Raw genomic sequence first — 21,261 nt, 5'->3', positions numbered from 1 at the left:
GAAACAATCGCAGAATCAAAACATTACAGAGGGAAGCAGCTGTGTAGGTGAAGATGTGTCAAAGGAAGTCTGTATGCATATGGTTTGTCTTACATTGCGTTTCATAACATATGAGATCCAAGCCATCGTGTATACATTTACAGAGAATTAAAACACCTTTCATTGTAGTTACAACAGCTGGCAATATTACTGACTGACAGGAATAGACTGTAAGCACAATTTCAAGTGCTTTCCTGTATTGACAGCCTTGTAATATTCATTCTGGCAGCAGTAATCATTTTCTGGTGTCATTGGTAATACTTGAGCTGTGAAACCCAGCTAGGAAAAATCATTTCTCACTGTATTTCTGCCAGCAGGGGAGACAAGAAAGAGTCAATGATTAATGGGTGATGTGATATTTTCAGTATAGTATGACATATTCTGATATTGCTATTCATATCTGAACAGTAGACTGCTTAGTGGGGAATTTTGAAAGCTGAAAATAAAATCATGATGGCTTACATTGGTAGGCATCTGTCTGCATCATCAAGTGCAACTTTTATTTTCCTAGCGGGAAGTCTTGAAAGCTAAAAATATAATCACAGTGGCATACTTTATTGGTTTTGTCACTCTTATCAAATGTATATATTGATATTTCAGTTAATATTTGTTTTATATATATTTTTAAAATGAATAGGTACACTTTAAGAAAAAAAAATAGCTTTTATTTGAGATTGTCAGCCATGCCCTAATGTTACAGATTGATGAACCTCAGAACTAAAATAGCTTGTAGAATGCACAACATTCTAAATTCATCCTCAAGTCCATAATTTATAAGTATTTTATGAGAAGTACAGGACAATACACAATACCTGTATTCTAGTATTTCTCCTAAATCTCAGCTATCTAAATTTGAATAAAACACTTCTGACAAATAGACTGACTTAACATACCTAATAAAATTCTGATACGTGTTACATTCATTTTTAATTGATTCACAATGTGCTCCATTATATGTGTAGTCAAATAATAACTTTCTCAACCTGGTTATAAATGAAAGGATGCCAGATTACAAGGGAAAACAAATCACTAGTAAAGCTTTCACTGTAAGGACATAGATGACAACATCTGAGGTTAGTTGTGTCATATGCTGGACAACGTCTAATGAACAATGTTCTGTACTGATAATTGAATCCAGTAAAAGTGAAATGTTTGCCATTTTCCAAATGTATTGTTTTTAGAACATACGTTGTAATCAGCAGCTCCTGGTTTGTAGCAAATAACTAATGTATTAGTATTAATAATGCCTGAATCCAAATAGAAATATTACTTAATTAGGGTCTGTGGTATGTTAGTCTAGTTATTTTTAACCACAGTGCTAACATTTCACATGCATTGTCATCTCTTTGTGAGTGTTCTTAATTGTCATGCAGCCCAGGGGAAGCTGAAAGCAAGATTCCCAATGATTTGTACTGTCTTCAGGAGGCAGATACTGACACCTTCTTGTCATAGGAAGGCATTGCATATTTTTTCCATGTAAAACTTTACTTACGCAAGCCTAAAACCCCTGTTTTGTATACTTCCAGTCACACCCATATCACCTTGTGGTGTCCAGAACTTTTTTGGGTCTGGCTTCTTTAAGTGACTCCTGACTAATAACAGGCAGTATTAGAAAAGGCAAGGAGTTATTAACAAAATGACACTAAGACTGTTAGTCTAGCTTGTCCTGCAGTGGCAGATCAAAAAATTATTCCGATTTAAAATTTCTGTTCAGAACTGAGGGACCTACATGTTAGTTATGTGTAGGGTGTGAAACACCAGTGTGGGAGTCAGGACAATTCACTGTCAGTACTGCTTTATATCACACTATACTGGGAATAGTGCTAGTTGTGTGCTAGTAATTATGAAAATAAAAAAGTAATATTTCCATATTTACTTACTTCAAATCTGCATGGTATTAATTGAAACCTTAGATGTTCTTGAGGAAAACTGTCTTTGATATTTGCACTGTAAGTTACACATCTTAAGAGATGTCCAGTATTATATGTTTTGCTAATTATACAGTTAAGCATATATTTTCATATTTCTGTGAATATCTCAATAAACATGTACTTATACAGGAATTTCTTACTGTCATGTGAAAGCTTATGTCTGACTAACAAATGTTCTAACAATATATGTCTAGATTGTACAGTTTGAAAGTTTACAAAAAATATAATTTGGGGTTTGTGTGCATTATAATATATTACAGCATTTATGGAAAGACTGAACGCACTAACTATTATCACCATAAAGAATGCTTCTTACTGAGAGCTTTGCTATTTGTGCAGTTTTAATAGCTTTTATTGTTCACAAAATATTTATATTGGTTTATCTTATGCTTTTCATGTTTATTTTTCAAAAATGTTAAGGAATGAAAGATGTGTGTAGGCTGCTAGGGGTGTGACATTCCATGGCACATATGTGCTAATGAGTTCTGGTAAGGGTTAATAGACCATGGAGGGACGCTTTCCAACATTATATTTTGGTCATGAACACATTTGATCAACCATGTTTAACAGAGGGGTCAATCAGTGTCCTTGCTTGTAATAATTGCTATTTACTAAAACCATGAAGGGAAGGTATTCATTTTTACTATTACTTCAATATGTCTGAATTACAGCTGTTCTTGATCTGACAACAGTAACCAAGGCACAAAGTTGTAAACTTGCTAAACTAGTATAAATTCAGAGAGTAAGTTATTGGTAAATTATTTTTTTGTGGGGGATTCCTCAGATGTTAGAATTATAGTCAACAGCAAGAATATTTCTAATGCCTAGTATAATTTAAGCAAGATTGTTAGGGTACCAGTGTAGAAGGATGGAGTCCTCCAGGGTATCCTCAGAAGGATTGCTAGTGCCCTTTGCTGGTGAAGGGAAGGGAAGGGAAGAATCATACATGTAATGTCATGATAGATGAAGGAAGAGGTAAAGGGTAAAAGAGTGTCCATGGTGAGAAAATTAGGGAAACAAATGGACCTACCAGCTGATGTGTCTATCCCATGGTCCATCTATAACTTGCAGAAAGAAAACTAAACTTTAGCAGGAGACCCGTGGAAAATGGGCAAGAAACTTAAAAAAAACGCAGCACAACAGGGTCATTTACCACAAAATAAATATAACAGAGTTGGAAAAAGCTGTGTTAGAGGCCTGTGAAGTCAAATATATGCCTGTTGCTTTATTAAATATTTTTGTGTGTTCATAGGTTGATAGGTTGGTACTAGGCTATCGGCCCTACGGCCTATACAAGCCTAACCATAACAATTCCGTGGCTATTTCTTCCCACAATATTTACTTCCCCAGACCCCTGTCTAGCTGGGTGACTGACATGATCTCCGGGGTGAAGTTCCTATCTCTCATCCAATTGTCAAGGTTCCTTTTGAAGAGGGCCAAAGAGGCGCTCTGCTTGACATGTATGGGCAGTCTATTCAAGAGTCTGGGAAGTCTCTAGGTCAGGAACCTATCCCTCCAGCATGTTTTGTTCATTGTAATGTCAAGGTTTAGATCCCTGGAGCATGCGGCTCTGAGAGATTGGGATTTCTTTAAGTTATTTTCCTTAGTATGCTTAAATTTTGTTATTTATATCCATACCTTTGCTAATAAAAGGAAAGAATTGCTGAAAGTATGACTGGAAAACCACATTAGATTCAGACCTTCTATACCTAAAAATGGAAGATGGGACAGGGAAATATAGTACAATAACATCCTATGGAATAAGTCAGATGCAAGGGAATGGATGGCAACAGAAAGCAGCAGTTGGGGGAGGATCAGAGAACTTTGACTGCCATATTATGCAGTGCCAAAAATCAATAACTTGTACTGTTACTGGAGGAAGCTGCTGTCTTTGCAGTCATAACAGAAAGACTGGCAGCAACAGGCAGGAGATAATGAGTAAGAGGTAAACAGAGTAGTGATTGAGTTAAGAGAAGGGTAATGTTTGTAGAGGTCAAAAGTAAGGGGAATAAAGAAGGAAAAGTTCAAACACTAGCCTTACGACCACAAAGCATGGCACCATGGAAATTCAACTGAGTAGCTATAGTCCACAGATATAACTTTTTAATCTAAACTGATTTACATACCTAACTGGAAGATTCTCCTAGACAGAAGTAATATGCCCTCTTAGGTCACATCCTAGTAATCTCCCATTACTTCATGCTCCCATCAGTAGGACAGAATGCAGTAATCATGGCTTGTTAGATTTAGGTCTCACAATCTTGGAATCCATTCTACCATCACTTGGGAACCTAAAGCATTAGTCCAAGCTCACCGAACACCTGATAAAAGCTACTTAATGTCAGCATTTTCGTAAATACAGCAGTCACTTAAACTTTATAATTATAAAATCTAGATTCACCTAACATTAAAAACCTAAAGCTTAAATTTCCCCATACAAATTTACTAATAAGCACAATATATCACTCTAACATCCATATTCTCCCTTCATTTTTCAACTATTCTACAGTATAACTTAATACTTTCCATAGCCTTCCTAGTAACTTTTTCGTAGTTTCATTCTTCTTCCGCTTAATTTCATCTGCTTTCAATTAGAGGAACCTGACACTTGTCTGTAAGTATATCAATACTTCAATATGTTAATCTTCATTTTAATGTATATATTGGATTAAAGGGATGTAAATATTTCTTGGAGGCTATAATTGAAATGCTTATTATCTTGTTTGTAATATTCTGGGCTGAACTTTAATTAATTAGACCCCTTGTGGGTCAATGGATCAATGCTCTATCTGCATACATACACCCTCCCCAAACACACACAAATATGTGCATTTATATATATATATATATATATATATATATATATATATATATATATATATATAATATAGATATAGATATATATATATATATATATATATATATATATATATATATATATATATATATACATACAAAGAAATGCAATAAAGTACAAGGGGTTGTGCATGGTACAGATATTACCATCCACACAGGGGTGCTGTAAGGTATGAGCCCAAAGGGCTCTTTTTATGTAGCTTGCACTACATCTTTAATTCATTATACCTTAAGGTCATATGACATACTAGAGAGCTTGCTGTTGCTGCTTCATACTACAAAATGGCCCTGTATGCTGTGCCCACCCACTCTGTTTCTCATTATATTTTCAAATGTCTGAGGCTCTTCTTACTAGATTTATAAAAAAAATCATAAAACGCGTGCTGTTCATACATTTTAATCATACTGTTTCTATACAGTTTTGTACAGTCAGTCAAGAGCAATGTGTTCCAACTCTTTTTTTTATTTATAAAATGCACAATATTAATATTTATCAGAATCTTCCTATCTTTCTGTTATGCATTGCAATGATTTCACCTTGTCACGCTGTACTGACATAACACAGAATAAATACAACAGAGCAACTTTGAGTCCTCAAAATACACAGTCTGTGGTTCTAATGCAGGTTGTAGAAATATACATGTAGTATCCTTTGCTGATATAGGCACTAAGAAAAACAATAAGCATGAAATGAAGAGGAAAGAGACTGCCATCTTCGTCTTGATGGTTCTTTACTGGCATAGCTTTGCTTTCATTCTAAGAACAATGTACAAGGTATTATAAATTAAGAGTAGAGCGCATCACCATTGCTATGATACAACAATTGCTTCATCCCAAAATGCAGAGACCTTACTGTATGTTTATGTATGTATGTTTATATCGTTCCCCTTCAAAACATCTAAAACCCATAACATCTGAAATCATAACATCAAAACCATAACATCTAGAACCCACAACATCTAAAACCCATAACATCGAATTTCATAACATCTAAAATGTGCATTACAACATCAACACTACAAATCACAGGAAAATAACATCCCCTCCACATATAATGACACCAAACTAACAAACACACTTTTTACTACGTTTCTGTAGGGGGGCAAGCCCCCCTGCACCCCCATGTGGAGGGGTCTGCCCCCACAGCCCCCGTAAATTAAATATACCAACTCCGAGATCACACTACAGTGGGAAAAAGTTCCTAACACCACTGTATCATGATCACCATAAAGAATGTACACATAATGTCTAAATCACTTACCTGTATGGCCTAAAAAACACATACAGAGGGGCAATGGCCTAAAAAACACATAGAGAGTGGCAAAATAAGCACTATATAAACAGTATAAATTCCTACACTATATAAATAATAACTATAGAAATAAAAACTACATCCCATAGTGATACCACAAGATTAACAGATTAAACTATAACATTTAGAAATTTGATGATACACTATTACATATTATACATTTTAGATGTTATGAAATTCGATGTTTTGATTTTAGATGTTATGAGCTTTAGATGTTTTGAAGGGGAACCGTTTATATATATATATATATATATATATATATATATACATATATATATATATATATATATATATATATATATATACATATATAATATATATATATACATACATATATATATATATATATATATATATATATATATATATATATACACATATGTGTGTGTGTATATATATATATATATATATATATATATATATATATATATATATATATATATACATAATGTGTATGTATATATATATATATATATATATATATATATATATATGGGTCCCCTTCAGTAGAATGAACGTTTATAAGTTCGAACCACATATGGCCGAGACCATATGTTCGAACTTGTAAAAGTCCAATCTGACTGAATGGAGATCTCCGTACAGAGCAAAAAGGGAAGATTTCCCATTTCCGCAATGTAGTGCAATCTCGGAGTTGGTATATTTAAGTACGGGGTGCGGGGGGTGCAGGGGGCATAGCCCCTTGCTATAGACATTTAGTTTTGTGTTTTTTGCTTTTATGTGGTTTTACATCAGTGTTCAAACTTTTATGAGTTTGAACATGTGGTCTTGGCCATATGTGGTTCGAACTAGTAAAAGTTCAATCTACTGAAGTAGAGCTATATATATATATATATATATATATATATATATATATATATATATATATATATATATAAACACACACATATATGTAGGTATAAATATATATATATATATATATTTATATATATATATATATATATATATATATATATATATATATATATATATATATATATATATATATAGAGAGAGAGAGAGAGAGAGATACACAGACACACACATACACGCATGCACGCATGTGCACACACACACACACACACACACACACACACACACACACACACACACACACACAGACACATATATATATAGATAGATAGATAAATATACAGTTAGATGCCCCCAAATAAAAAAAGAAAAACTAACTAAAGCAGTCTTGTGGATGTTTAGGAATGTGTGTGCTGGATAACACCTTTTCTTGACTTGAAAGGCATCTCATGCTTTATGAGCATGGTATTGAACTCTGCGGAAGAAGTAGGGGATGGTGCATTCAAACTCTGCACATCAGGTTTCTATAGGTAATGGGGTTGTTCTGTCTCAGAAACAAGAATAGCTCTACCAGCTACTTCAATATTGTAGGCCACATGTTTCAGCTGCTGTCTGAAGCTGGAACACACTTACAATCTCTTGTATAACTCTGGATGAATGCTGTGTGTCCAGTGATAATGTTATTGGTAACATTTTTATATTTTTGTCTAGATTTATCAGTCTTGAACAGTGTGATAAAGGTTCAGAAACAAGTCCAATCTAGAACAAAAAAAAAGCATAAACACAAACACAACATGCAGCACTGGATGGCTACAAAACAAACAAAAAAAAAACAAACAATAAAAATAACAAGCTGTAAATAAAAACTAAAAAAAAATGCAACCACCAGGATGTACAATAATATTTAACTATAGTAGACTTGAAATTGTTTGTAAAAAAATTGAATTTGCAAATGTTAGATAACAACAAAAATAAAGCCAATATGAGTATATGTAGACATAGTACTTATAATCCACCTATACATCCCACTTTATTGTTATTTGAGAAAATGGGTACATCAGATATTTATGTAAGTACATCAATGTTGTTATAACAAAGTCTGTAATTTGATATATAATGAATGGATGTTATTGAAGATGATCTGAGGTAATGACAAAATTAGAACTGAAAAAACACATGGGAGAGCTGGTAATTATGCAAACCATTGACTATATTTTGAGAACGTATACTATTTTATAATGATAACCCATTATCTACTGCTTCTATGAATGAGGTAAATGTTTATTATGGTAAGATTAATGACTTGTTGCTCGACTCCAAGATGAATATTTTAATTTCTCACACAGAGTTTAAATTTATGAATGTGGTTTATCCCATTATTCTTAAAAATGTGGGGGATTCCAAAAATTCGTAAAGATTTAATTAATCCACCAATGAGACCACTAGTTGGTATGCTTAATTCCAAAACCCACCCTTTAGCTAAATATATAGGTTTCACATTTTTGTTGGGAGGGTGGCCTAATAGTTAAGGTGTTTGCCTTACAAAGACAAAGTGCAGAGTTTGAGTCTCACAAGGGATAATTGGCTAGGCTTAAAATGGCTCGCAAGGGCAGTTAGCTTAGTACTAACCTATAAACTTATGGGTTGGGAGGGTGGCTTAATGGCTAAAGTGTTTGCCTTACAAACACAAGGTGCAGGGTTTGAGTCTCACAAGGGATAATTGGCTAGGCTTAAAATGGCTCGCAAGGGCAGTTAGCTTAGTACTAAACTATGAACTATAAAAATATTGATTGTAAATCTGTATATCTATTAAACGATTCTTGAGATCTTTTGAAAAGAGTCAATGTCAGTTTATTTAGAGATGACTCAGTGTTTATTACCATGGATGTTGAAAATTTCCATTTTGTGATCTCTCACAGTTTAGGTTTAGAATTTTTTTTTGAAGTTTTATCTGAAATTTCAGATTTAACATCAGTGTAGCTGCATTTTATTCTCCAGTGTGTGGATTTAGTACTAAAAGGGAATTATATCTTCTTTAAAGGTGAAATATTTCATCAGTAGAAGAGTGTTACCATGGGGGTGGCATCAAGTGTCCCCATTTTTTCAATTTGATATTGCTGTATTGGGAGAACAACTTTGTATATAATTTAGAATTCAACACCTGTTAGAATTTTCATTGTTGTCTTTTAGATAAGTATTTTGTGGACAGATGGGATTGAGAAAAGTCCATGAATTTATGGAATTTATTGGTCAGATGACTAATTTTCTCAATTTTATTTCATTAAAAGGTATGCTGTTTTTGTTTTTTTAAGTATCTTTTAATACTAAATACAATTTCGATGTTTGATTTTACTTTAGTGTTTAATACTTATGTACGTTTTTAAAACTATGTATTCCATTGGAGGGGTGGTATCATGCGACTGTTCATTGTTACATCTATGAAAAGGGTATTTTAATGTGAACATTTTTCTGATGAAACTTCAATACTATTAGAGAGGAAAGCACTCAAATATTATCTTATATCCAGGTGGTTGTGTTTTTTGGAGATGTTTGTATGACTTCTTGTTTTAATTGTTTTTATTAACAAAAACAGCATCCCATGAATAACATGTCTGGTGTCTGGTTGGCTGTAGTGTGAGCAGCATTATGGTAAATGAAGCAAAACTGAAGGGAAAACTTGCCATCCACTATGGCTCAAAGTTCTTGTTAAAGACTTTGCATAAACCATTCAGCAAACCCATTAGTTGTTAGATGCCAGGTAGCATATGTAATATGTTAAATATTGTTTTTACAAAGAAATGCCTGGAAGTCAGCTACTGTAAACTGAGGGGCATTGTCACTTACTAGTTGCTGTGACACTCTAGTTCTATTAAAAAGATTTTTTAGTACAACAATGTGACCAGAAGTAGTTCATGTTAAAGACTCTGGTCATTTAGAGCACATGTCAGCCACCAACAGAAATATTGTTCCCATAAATGACACAGCAAATTTTATATGGATTTAGCTGCCAGAGTGCTATGGACCACTCCCATGGATGCAATAGTGCAAGTTCTGGATCATTCTGGATCATCTGGCAGCAATTCCTGCTCATTGTTAACTGTACAATCTCTTGATCAATCATTATTGGCTACTACACATAGCTTCCACCAGTGGCTTCATTGTTACTACTCCAAGATGATTTGATAAAGTTCTTTAAACACTCTGGGATGTAATGCAGTAAGTATAATAATAATCCTTAACTCCCCACATTAGAAAGTGAGCATTTAAGGAAAGTTCATCAAATTTCAGATAATAGCTAGTAGGGATTTCAGTGGGATATCTTAGGTGACAATATGATCTGGTGATAAAACCTTGCTCAACCGCTTCCTACTTTTACTATGGCTGCTGCAGTTTTAATAGGGCCTCTATTTTGCTGAAGAAGAACATAACCAGTACTTATTTCTGTTTATAGCATACAGTCCCTACTGGTGATCAGATTAAACCACAGCATTTGCATGATATGTGGTACATTTATATTAAATTTTGTACTAGCATCTACTCAAGAACAATAGCTGTCACTGCACTCACCAGGTGCTATGGTAGGAATTACCCTTTGTAGGCTAGAAATAGAGATAAACAGATTGTAGTCTGCATGAAATATAAACTCTTTACCAAACAGGTAGTGGCAAAACCTCTTGATACTCCACATAAAACTTAATGTCTCTATCAACTTGAGTATAATTTGTCTCAGCTGCAGATAAGGAGAGTGAAGCAAATACTGTAGCAATTTCAGAGTTATCCTACATCACATGCAACATCATAGGCCAGTGGGTCACCAAAAGAGATGCTTCTAGTGTGTCTGGACTCCATCAGATATGACCAAACTTGGGTCTTCATGAATTGCATGGTTATATTCTTTAGCCACATAGCCACATCCATGGTCTACCTAATTGCAGCAGCTTAGTCAAAACATGCAACACAGATGACAGATTTTGTAAAACTGTGCTATAATAATTTAGAAAACCCATGACATATCTGAGCTATGAACCACCTTGGAGTCAAAAAACATTTAGTACAGCCTGAATTTGTCTTGGTACTTATGCAGTCCTTGGACATCTATAAAATACCCACAGTATGCAACACTGGCCTTGAAGATCTCATATTTCTCATCTAGATCTATTCCATATTCCTCAATTTCTTGAGGAATCTAGAGAATTTCTCTAAGTTCTCCTTATCTATATATCTATAGTACCAGTGATGATGATATTATCATCAAGGAAACACTGGAATTGTGGCACTCCCTGGACATTTAATACACTAACCACTGCCAGACAGCTATGGCAGGAGCTACTCCAAACAACAGTTTGATGTAACAGTAGAGGTTCTTGTTGGTTCTGATTGTTAGGAACACTTTTGAATCTTCTTCCACCTTCATGTGGAGTTAGATGTCAGCTAACTTCATCTGTGAAAAGAGTCGTCCAACTGACAGAGTGGCCAAAATGTCTTCATTTCTTTGTAAAATATACTGTTGAGTTATCAATGCTACATCATCTGCTACTGTGAAGTCTGCCCTGAGTCTAGCCTTCCATTTTGTTTACTAAAGGGAGGACTGGAGTCATCCAGGGACTCTAGTAAACTCATGAAAGTGTTCCATTTCCAGCCAGTGCAACCCCTTGACAACCAGTGAGTTGATAGCATAACATACTGGATGTGACCTAAAACATGGAGATATATTTTTAAGCACAATTTTATGCTTAATATGATGCTGAGAATATTAAATTCAGTTTTTCCTTCATTAGTCTGCAGTTCAGCAGGTCATTCCCCAAGGTTGTTTCTCTCTTTCCAATCATGTTTCATCTTTCTTAACCACTCACAGCCCCATAAAGCTGTGCCACCATTTTGAGCAATGTACTAGTCTTATGCTTCAATTTGACCATAATATTCTACTACCACAGGCAAAACTCCAAAGAGTTGTAACTTCATCATCAGTATATGTCTTGAGGAAGACAGAAGATAGGTTCAGCTTTTCTCTGCTGGAAATTCTTTATAGTCATCTTGAGACATTACTGAAACAGGTGACCATGTGCCCAACTCCAGTTTGACTATGAGTGTTTACTATTGCCGTAAGCCAAATCACTTGCTTGTCTGTTTCATTTATACTAAATAATTCTAGGCTGTATTATACATTTACACTGCCATTATCAGAAATGTGCAAAACATTATGTGCATTTTTGTTTTCACTGTGACACATTTTATCTTTTTTCTTTGCCTTTGCAGCAAACTCTCTGAATATGACCTGACTTATGGCACTGCTTGCACTCTTCTTTTGACTTTACACTAAAAAGGAAGATGTGACTTGTGTTCACAATGATAACATGGCTTTTGGTTCTTACTTTCTCTTCTGCTACTTTGTTTATATTATCAATTTTAATTCCACCTTGTAAACTGAGTGTATCTCTAGCTACAGTTTCCACTGAAAGTACAATTCCACTGCTCATTTAAATCTTAAATCTGCCTTGGTTAAAAGGCTCTTTTGAATTCCATTTTCTAGAATTACACACACCAAATGATCACGGAGGATATAATTTAACCCAATAAGAGACTGACCTTTTTATATTTTTCATTTTGCCACACAAGCTATAATTATGTCTCCTTCTTTTCTTTTCACTTGTGGAACTTGAAACATTCCAAATTAATAATGGCTTTGAGGGCAGATAGTTTTAAATCACTCACACTAACTCATCAAACTCCTTATTAGCAGGCCTGTTTGGCTGAGTCAAACTAGTAAGCTAAAGGTTTTGCTCCCAAAGCACTCAAAAGCACAATAACTTGTTTATCATTAGAAATATCATTTGCAGCAAAGTACTGTCACATTCCATAAAATGCATACTCCGGTTTTCTGTTAAACTATCAAACAAATTAATTTCACTAATATATGTAAATTCTGCAGCTTTGGTTACTCATGTTACACTGACACCTTGTGTTTTTGTGATTATTCAGTATCTTTCCACATTAACATCCCACACTCATTGCCACTCTAATGTCCTTTAATAATCAAAATGCAATACACAGGCAAGAGACTGTTGTGTTGGTATATCTTAAACCTTGAACATTAAACAATCATTATGCTGGCCTTTAAAAATCATAACAGAGATCCAGAATATTTTCTTACTTTCCATAATAGGAGATCTTCATGTTGTGAATCTCACATAATTAATACTAATGAATCTTTGTGCACAATTAGTTCAGTTATTTAATAATGTAATTCTCTAAAGTAGGTCTAACAAAAGCAAAAAAAAAACGAAAGGCAAAATTGCACTGGGTACAGAAGATAATAACCTAAATAACTTTAATTTAGAAAATAATAAACACAAATGGGTTAATCACTTTCCTCTGCTATATCTCAGACTTCATCAGAACAGTAATTAAAAAAACAGCCAATCTATTTATATCCTATCAAACTACAGTTAGCCAGTCATCAGCATCGCTAGATGAAACTCATTTACATATCTAAATATTTAAAATGTATATGTCACATTCAAAAACCCTAAAAGACAATATGTAAAAATATACTGATGCGATAAATGAAATAAACTAAAATTTCTAACAATTTTAAACAAATATAGATAATAAATATTACCATGCCTAAAATCTAAACTCAATTAAATCAGAATTGTGTGTTCCAAAGACAGCTAGATTGTAAATATAAATATAAATATGTTTCGGATTATTCAATCTAAAATGCTAATAACATCAAGGCTTTTTTTAATTAAAAACATTATAAAATTATTAATTCAAATATTAAAATCTGATAATACATATAATTAGACCATGTTCCTTTATAATTTAGCTGCTCTGGTTTTCAAAACACTAGAGATGGAGATGTTATCATTTAAGCCGGGGGGGGGGGGTTACCCACATCCGGTTTAAGTTGCCATAACAGCTCCTTAATTTCAAATCTTGTTTCCGATGGCCCTCCTCTTGGGGTGTGGGGTACCTGTTCCAAAACAAAAAAAGGAATACTTGCTAGCTGGACATATAGTGGAATGTCTGTAAAGTGCATTGGTATCTTTAAAATGAGTCACATCATACATGTGCTCGTAAATGCACTTCCTCAAAGTCCTTTCTGTCTTGCCAACATAAAAACTAGTGCAGGAAGCACACTTTACTAAATACATTACTCCCTGGCTGTTACAATGAAAATGTCCATAGGACTTAATAGTAACATCTCTAGCCTCAAGGTTATCTTCACCAGAGTTCAGCAAGCATTGGCACTTTTTACAAAAAACACACTTCAATGACCCATACTTCTTGTTACTTGTTTTAATAGTTGCCTCCACAGTGTGATTTTCCAGGATTTCTTTTAAATTCCTACCCCTCTTCCTAACACATACTTGGGTATCCAGGACCCTTTTGTTATTTCTGGTGTTACTGTTAACACTCCCCAAAATTTGTTGATAATTTTTTCAACTTCCTTGGAATCTGAACAAAATGTATATACAAAAACAGTGTTGTGTGAATTATCTTTAAGGGGTTTGGGGCCTGTGCATCTTTTTGTATCCCAAGTATTGGAAAAAAAAATTGTCATGATCCCTAATAACATCAAGGGCCAAATTAATGGGATAACCTCTTTCCCAGAATACCTGCTTAATAAAATTAAATTCATGCATAAATATATCAAATTTAGTAGTCATTCTGAAAGCCCTAATCAATTGCCCCATCACAATACCCTTTTTTTGATAAAATGAGTGTTCACTTCTTCTTCTTCTTTCAGCTGTTCCTGTTAGGGGTCGCCACAGCAGATCATCTGTTTCCATTTCTTCCTGTCCTCTGCATCATGCTCTTTCACACCAACCACCTGCATGTCCTCTCTCACCACATCCATAAACCTTATCTTAGGCCTTCCTCTTTTCCTCTTACCTGGCAGCTCCATCCTTAGCATCCTTTTCCCAATATACCCAGCATCCCTCCTCAGCACATGTCCAAACCAACGCAATTTCGCCTCTCTTGCTTTGTCTCTAAACTGTCCAACCTGAGCTGACCCTCTAATATATCAAGTGAAAAGAAATGAGTGCACCATAGACTGTAGCATCAGCTTCGATAAAATCCAATGAGATTTCCTTTTAAAACAAAATCCACGTTTAATGTTGAGAACAAACAAACAAACAGACTGCAGCAAGATGTAAGCGCTTTCGCGTTGTTATACAATGCTTCATCAGACATAAAAAACAGTTCTTGAGTGCCTCATTTTAAACACCTGCTTGTGATGACATCATAATACTCTTAAAGAGACAAAGATACAAAGAAATATAAAAAATATGTGTATATATATATATATATATATCTAAAAATAAAATGTATCTAAAAATATTTCTAACAAAAGAGGAACAGCTACATATGTTATGGCATAGATGTCTTAATGCTTAATGATTTAAGGGTCTAGAAGCTAGAAATGGCTTGATAGTAAACCTATCATTAAGCCCAAATCTGTGGGCTTGTAGCTTTAAAATCCATTTGCCTTCCCTTTCTTCAACTCTATTCTTAATGTTGCCTAATCTGCCATCTACGGTCACCATTTCAAGGACTAAAAACTTAAACTTATGAGTATCACCTTGGTCCCCAACATGTTTCGCCAATGCATTCAAAGTGTTTCCTTTTGTTATAGCATATGTGTGCTCCCTAATACGTTCGCGTAACGATCTAGTCATCATGCCCACATAGAACATCCGACAAGATTGACAATCTGCTAAATACACTAAATTTGTGGATTTACAATTAGCATGGTGTTTGAATGTATATATCCTCTTGGTCTCAGGGTGTGTATAACTATTGGTATTTGCAATGTATCTGCATTGGTTACAAGTATGGCAGGCAAAGGTGCCTGTTTTGTGACTCTTCTGAATCTGAGTTGGTATCTTGTCATAACAAAGCAACCTATTGAGTGAGAGCATATTTTTATATGCTACTCTAGGTCTGGTATCAATCATAGAACCGATTTTCTCATCTATCATAAGAAGGTTCCAATGTCTGTTTAAAATGTCTATGACATAGCTATTTCTATTGGTGTATGGTATGACAATCCTATTGATAGTAGATAGATTCCTATTCTTAGAGTGAATGGAATGAGTGTGAGATCTGTTGATCAACGGAGCTCCTTCTTTGTTTCTGCTGGAATCACCTTCAGAAATAGCCTCAGTTACTAGTCTTTTGTCATAGCCCCTAGATATAAAATCCCTAGCTAAATTCATTTTCTGTTTATGATAAACTACTTGTTCTGATGTCAACCTGGAAACCCTAGTTGTTTGGTTCTTGACAATGTTCTTATATATGTGTTGGGGGTGCATACTCCCACGATGCAACAGGTTGTTCTTCCAACAGGGTTTTCTATGGAGTTCAGTATTAAAGCCACGTGTATTCTTGATGATCCTAACATCCAGGAAATCAATGTGATCCATAGAATAAGAACAGTCAAAACTAAGGAATTCTGTTGAGGCATTGATGTATGTAACAAAATCTAAAAGTTGTTCTACAGTGCCTCCCCACAAGAGAAACACATCATCCACAAATCTATTGTAAAATTTCAAATTATTGATATATTCTGAGTCACTATTCAACACAAATGTGTATTCCCATTGTGCCAACACCAAATTGGCATAGGCGTTGGCACATGGGGTACCCATCGCTACTCCCTTCGTTTGTAGGAAATAATTGTTTTGATAACATAAAACATTGTTCTCAAGAATCAATTCTAATAGTGACATACATCTATCGATCATGAGAGATCCTAACTTGTCATGCACCAACATGGCTCTAACAAACTCCAAACCCTTATCATTTGGGATAGATGTAAAGAGAGATTTAACATCGAGGGTAACTAATATGTCGTCTTGATCAAAAGAAGATGAATGAATAAAACTAGCCAAGTTGTCCAAAAAATTGGATGTGTCAATCAAAACATGTTTAACTTGAGAAACAACAGGTTTAAACATTTTGTCAAGATAGATAGATAAAGGTTCAGTGAGCCAACCTCTGCTAGACACAATGGGGCGTAAAGGTGGGTCAACAGCATCCTTGTGTATTTTGGGTAGGCCCCTGAAGGATGGAATCAAAGGCTTATCAACCAAAAAATACAAATACAGTTCATTATCTATGACGCCTGTCAACATTAAATCATAAAGTATAGAATGTACACCTTTTATAAGATTATTTAAGCTGTAATTAGGAAGGGGTAAATATGTCTCCTTGTCAGAAAGCATAAATTGCATCTTTTCAAAATATGAAGAATAGTCCATCACGACAACAGCACCCCCTTTATCTGCTTGTCTAATAACAATAGAGTTGTTGTTCTTTAGACTGTCAAGGGCATGTTTCTCATTCAATGATAAATTATAAAAGCGTGGTTTAGCATTAGCATCATTGTATAATTTAAACAAATCCTTTTCTACAGCCTGCTCAAATGCTTCTAAGAGCGGATGCTGTTGGGGTATGAATGTAGATGGTTTTTTGAAAGACTTATAAGTATTTAATGTTTGTTCCTCTTGCTGTCCAAAAAATAACTTCAAAGCTAAATTCCTAGTAAATAGCTTAATGTCCACAATGATGTCTGTGACATCATTGCAACCCGATGGAATGAAGCCTAGTCCTTTATTAAGGACAGATAGTTCAAATACATTTAATTCATAACTCGATATATTAACGACCAAATCATTTGCAAAAGTTTCATCATTCATAAAGCAAGAATCAGTTATGTTTGCGATCTCCATACCTTCTTTGTGGACAACAAGTTGTCCTCTGCATTCTTCCTCTTGGTTGCCCTTCCTTGTGGTGACCAAGTCCTTATCTCGTGTGGTCGGTATGGTAGGGGAAAAGAAGGCAAACCATCACCCAGGCCAAATAGATCATCCTCAGCTTGGCTCACAAATGAATCGATAGGAAGCTGTTTACTTCGTGTGTCACGTCCTTTACTCCTAGATAAATTGTCAACGACGGGATGCGTGACAACATCTGCATTCGAGTCAACATGAATTTGTGCCTCTACCACCACTGCATTAGGATGAGAAGCCGCTGTGCAGTTGTGTGTCTCTATTGCAGGAGCTGTGTCAGAATTCACGCTGAGGGCGTCTTTCGATGACGTCTTCACAGGGGGAGTATCCAAGACCAATCCACGAGGTCGCTCGGTGGCTATAGGTAACTTCTGCGGTTTATCAGAGGTCTTGTGCGAATGATCAGTTCGCAAATGTGCATTGTCCCTGGGCCAAGAGAAAACCTGGGACTTGCTGAAATCAAGGAAGTCTCTTTCTAGTTTACGTCTCTTGTCCTGCAAACATTTAATGTCTAATGCAGATACCATATGCTGTAAATCATTATACAAAATGTTAAGATGTTCCTTACTTAGTATCTCAGTCAGTTCTGTTTGTGAGACTTTAATATCTTTCTTTAAATCACAAATGCATATATCATAGTGTTCGATCAAGATACGTATGTAAGAGTAGCTAGTTTCTAGATTGCATTTCTGCCATTTGACAAGAAGTTCCTGATTAGAGTCGCCGAATGTCGGCATTTTGAGTACTCTCAAGCCTCTCGGAACTAATTTGAACTTGAGACAAGCTTCCATATGCAGTTTCTGCCACTGTATGCTACGTAGCTTATGGAGCTTGCTCTCAAGTTTTCTAGTAATTAATGTTACCTCCATGTTGTTTCTAAAAGACCGTGCCGCATCTCCGGCTTCATTAAAATCCGAAACAGTCAATTTAAGTAATGGGTTGACATCGATGTCAACAATGCCATCCAAGTTAAAAGATTCAGCGGCACCAAATTCCTTTACCCGTTCGTTGAGCTTAACAGCCATGTCCTGGTAGGGATGTAGCAACAAAACAATAAGAAAAGAAAACAGCACCACCAGGTAGAGCACTCAACTCAAATAAAAATATATCAAGTGAAAAGAAATGAGTGCACCATAGACTGTAGCATCAGCTTCTATAAAATCCAATGAGATTTCCTTTTAAAACAAAATCCACTTTTAATGTTGAGAACAAACAAACAGACTGCAGCAAGATGTAAGCACTTTCGCGTTGTTATACAACGCTTCATCAGACATAAAAAACAGTTCTTGAGTGCCTCATTTTAAACACCTGCTTGTGATGACATCATAATACTCTTAAAGAGACAAAGATACAAAGAAATATAAAAAATATGTGTATATATATATATATATATCTAAAAATAAAATGTATCTAAAAATATTTCTAACAAAAGAGGAACAGCTACATATGTTATGGCATAGATGTCTTAATGCTTAATGATTTAAGGGTCTAGAAGCTAGAAATGGCTTGATAGTAAACCTATCATTAAGCCCAAATCTGTGGGCTTGTAGCTTTAAAATCCATTTGCCTTCCCTTTCTTCAACTCTATTCTTAATGTTGCCTAATCTGCCATCTACGGTCACCATTTCAAGGACTAAAAACTTAAACTTATGAGTATCACCTTGGTCCCCAACATGTTTTGCCAATGCATTCAAAGTGTTTCCTTTTGTTATAGCATATGTGTGCTCCCTAATACGTTCGCGTAATGATCTAGTCGTCATGCCCACATAGAACATGCAGTTGTGTGTCTCTATTACAGGAGCTGTGTCAGAATTCACGCTGAGGGCGTCTTTCGATGACGTCTTCACAGGGGGAGTATCCAAGACCAATCCACGAGGTCGCTCGGTGGCTATAGGTAACTTCTGCGGTTTATCAGAGGTCTTGTGCGAATGATCAGTTCGCAAATGTGCATTGTCCCTGGGCCAAGAGAAAACCTGGGACTTGCTGAAATCAAGGAAGTCTCTTTCTAGTTTACGTCTCTTGTCCTGTAAACATTTAATGTCTAATGCAGATACCATATGCTGTAAATCATTATACAAAATGTTAAGATGTTCCTTACTTAGTATCTCAGTCAGTTCTGTTTGTGAGACTTTAATATCTTTCTTTAAATCACAAATGCATATATCATAGTGTTCGATCAAGATACGTATGTAAGAGTAGCTAGTTTCTAGATTGCATTTCTGCCATTTACTATCAATAGGATTGTCATACCATACACCAATAGAAATAGCTATGTCATAGACATTTTAAACAGACATTGGAACCTTCTTATGATAGATGAGAAAATCGGTTCTATGATTGATACCAGACCTAGAGTAGCATATAAAAATATGCTCTCACTCAATAGGTTGCTTTGTTATGACAAGATACCAACTCAGATTCAGAAGAGTCACAAAACAGGCACCTTTGCCTGCCATACTTGTAACCAATGCAGATACATTGCAAATACCAATAGTTATACACACCCTGAGACCAAGAGGATATATACATTCAAACACCATGCTAATTGTAAATCCACAAATTTAGTGTATTTAGCAGATTGTCAATCTTGTCGGACGTTCTATGTGGGCATGACGACTAGATCAACGTATTAGGGAGCACACATATGCTATAACAAAAGGAAACACTTTGAATGCATTGGCGAAACATGTTGGGGACCAAGGTGATACTCATAAGTTTAAGTTTTTAGTCCTTGAAATGGTGACCGTAGATGGCAGATTAGGCAACATTAAGAATAGAGTTGAAGAAAGGGAAGGCAAATGGATTTTAAAGCTACAAGCCCACAGATTTGGGCTTAATGATAGGTTTACTATCAAGCCATTTCTAGCTTCTAGACCCTTAAATCATTAAGCATTAAGACATCTATGCCATAACATATGTAGCTGTTCCTCTTTTGTTAGAAATATTTTTAGATACATTTTATTTTTAGATATATATATACACATATTTTTTATATTTCTTTGTATCTTTGTCTCTTTAAGAGTATTACGATGTCATCACAAGCAGGTGTTTAAAATGAGGCACTCAAGAACTGTTTTTTATGTCTGATGAAGCGTTGTATAACAACGGCTTTACATCTTGCTGCAGTCTGTTTGTTTGTTTGTTCTCAACATTAAACGTGGATTTTGTTTTAAAAGGAAATCTCATTGGATTTTATCGAAGCTGATGCTACAGTCTATGGTGCACTCATTTCTTTTCACTTGATATATTTTTATTTGAGTTGAGTGCTCTACCTGGTGGTGCTGTTTTCTTTTCTTATTGTTTTGACCCTCTAATATACTGATTCCTAATCCTGTCCATCCTAGTTATACCCAGTGCAAATCTTAACATATTTAACTCTGCCACATCCATCTCTGACTCCTGCCTTTTTGTCAATGCCACCGTCTCCAATCCGTATAACATAGCTGGTCTCACTACACTCTTATAGACCTTCCCTTTCACTCTTACTGGTACCCGTCTATCACAAATCATT

This window comes from Protopterus annectens, chromosome 8.part1 (genome assembly GCF_019279795.1).
Source record: "Protopterus annectens isolate FY-2018-M chromosome 8.part1, PAN1.0, whole genome shotgun sequence".
Classification (NCBI taxonomy): Eukaryota; Metazoa; Chordata; order Ceratodontiformes; family Protopteridae; genus Protopterus; species Protopterus annectens.
The sequence above is the reverse complement of the archived record's forward strand: the minus strand, read 5'-3'. Positions refer to the sequence as shown.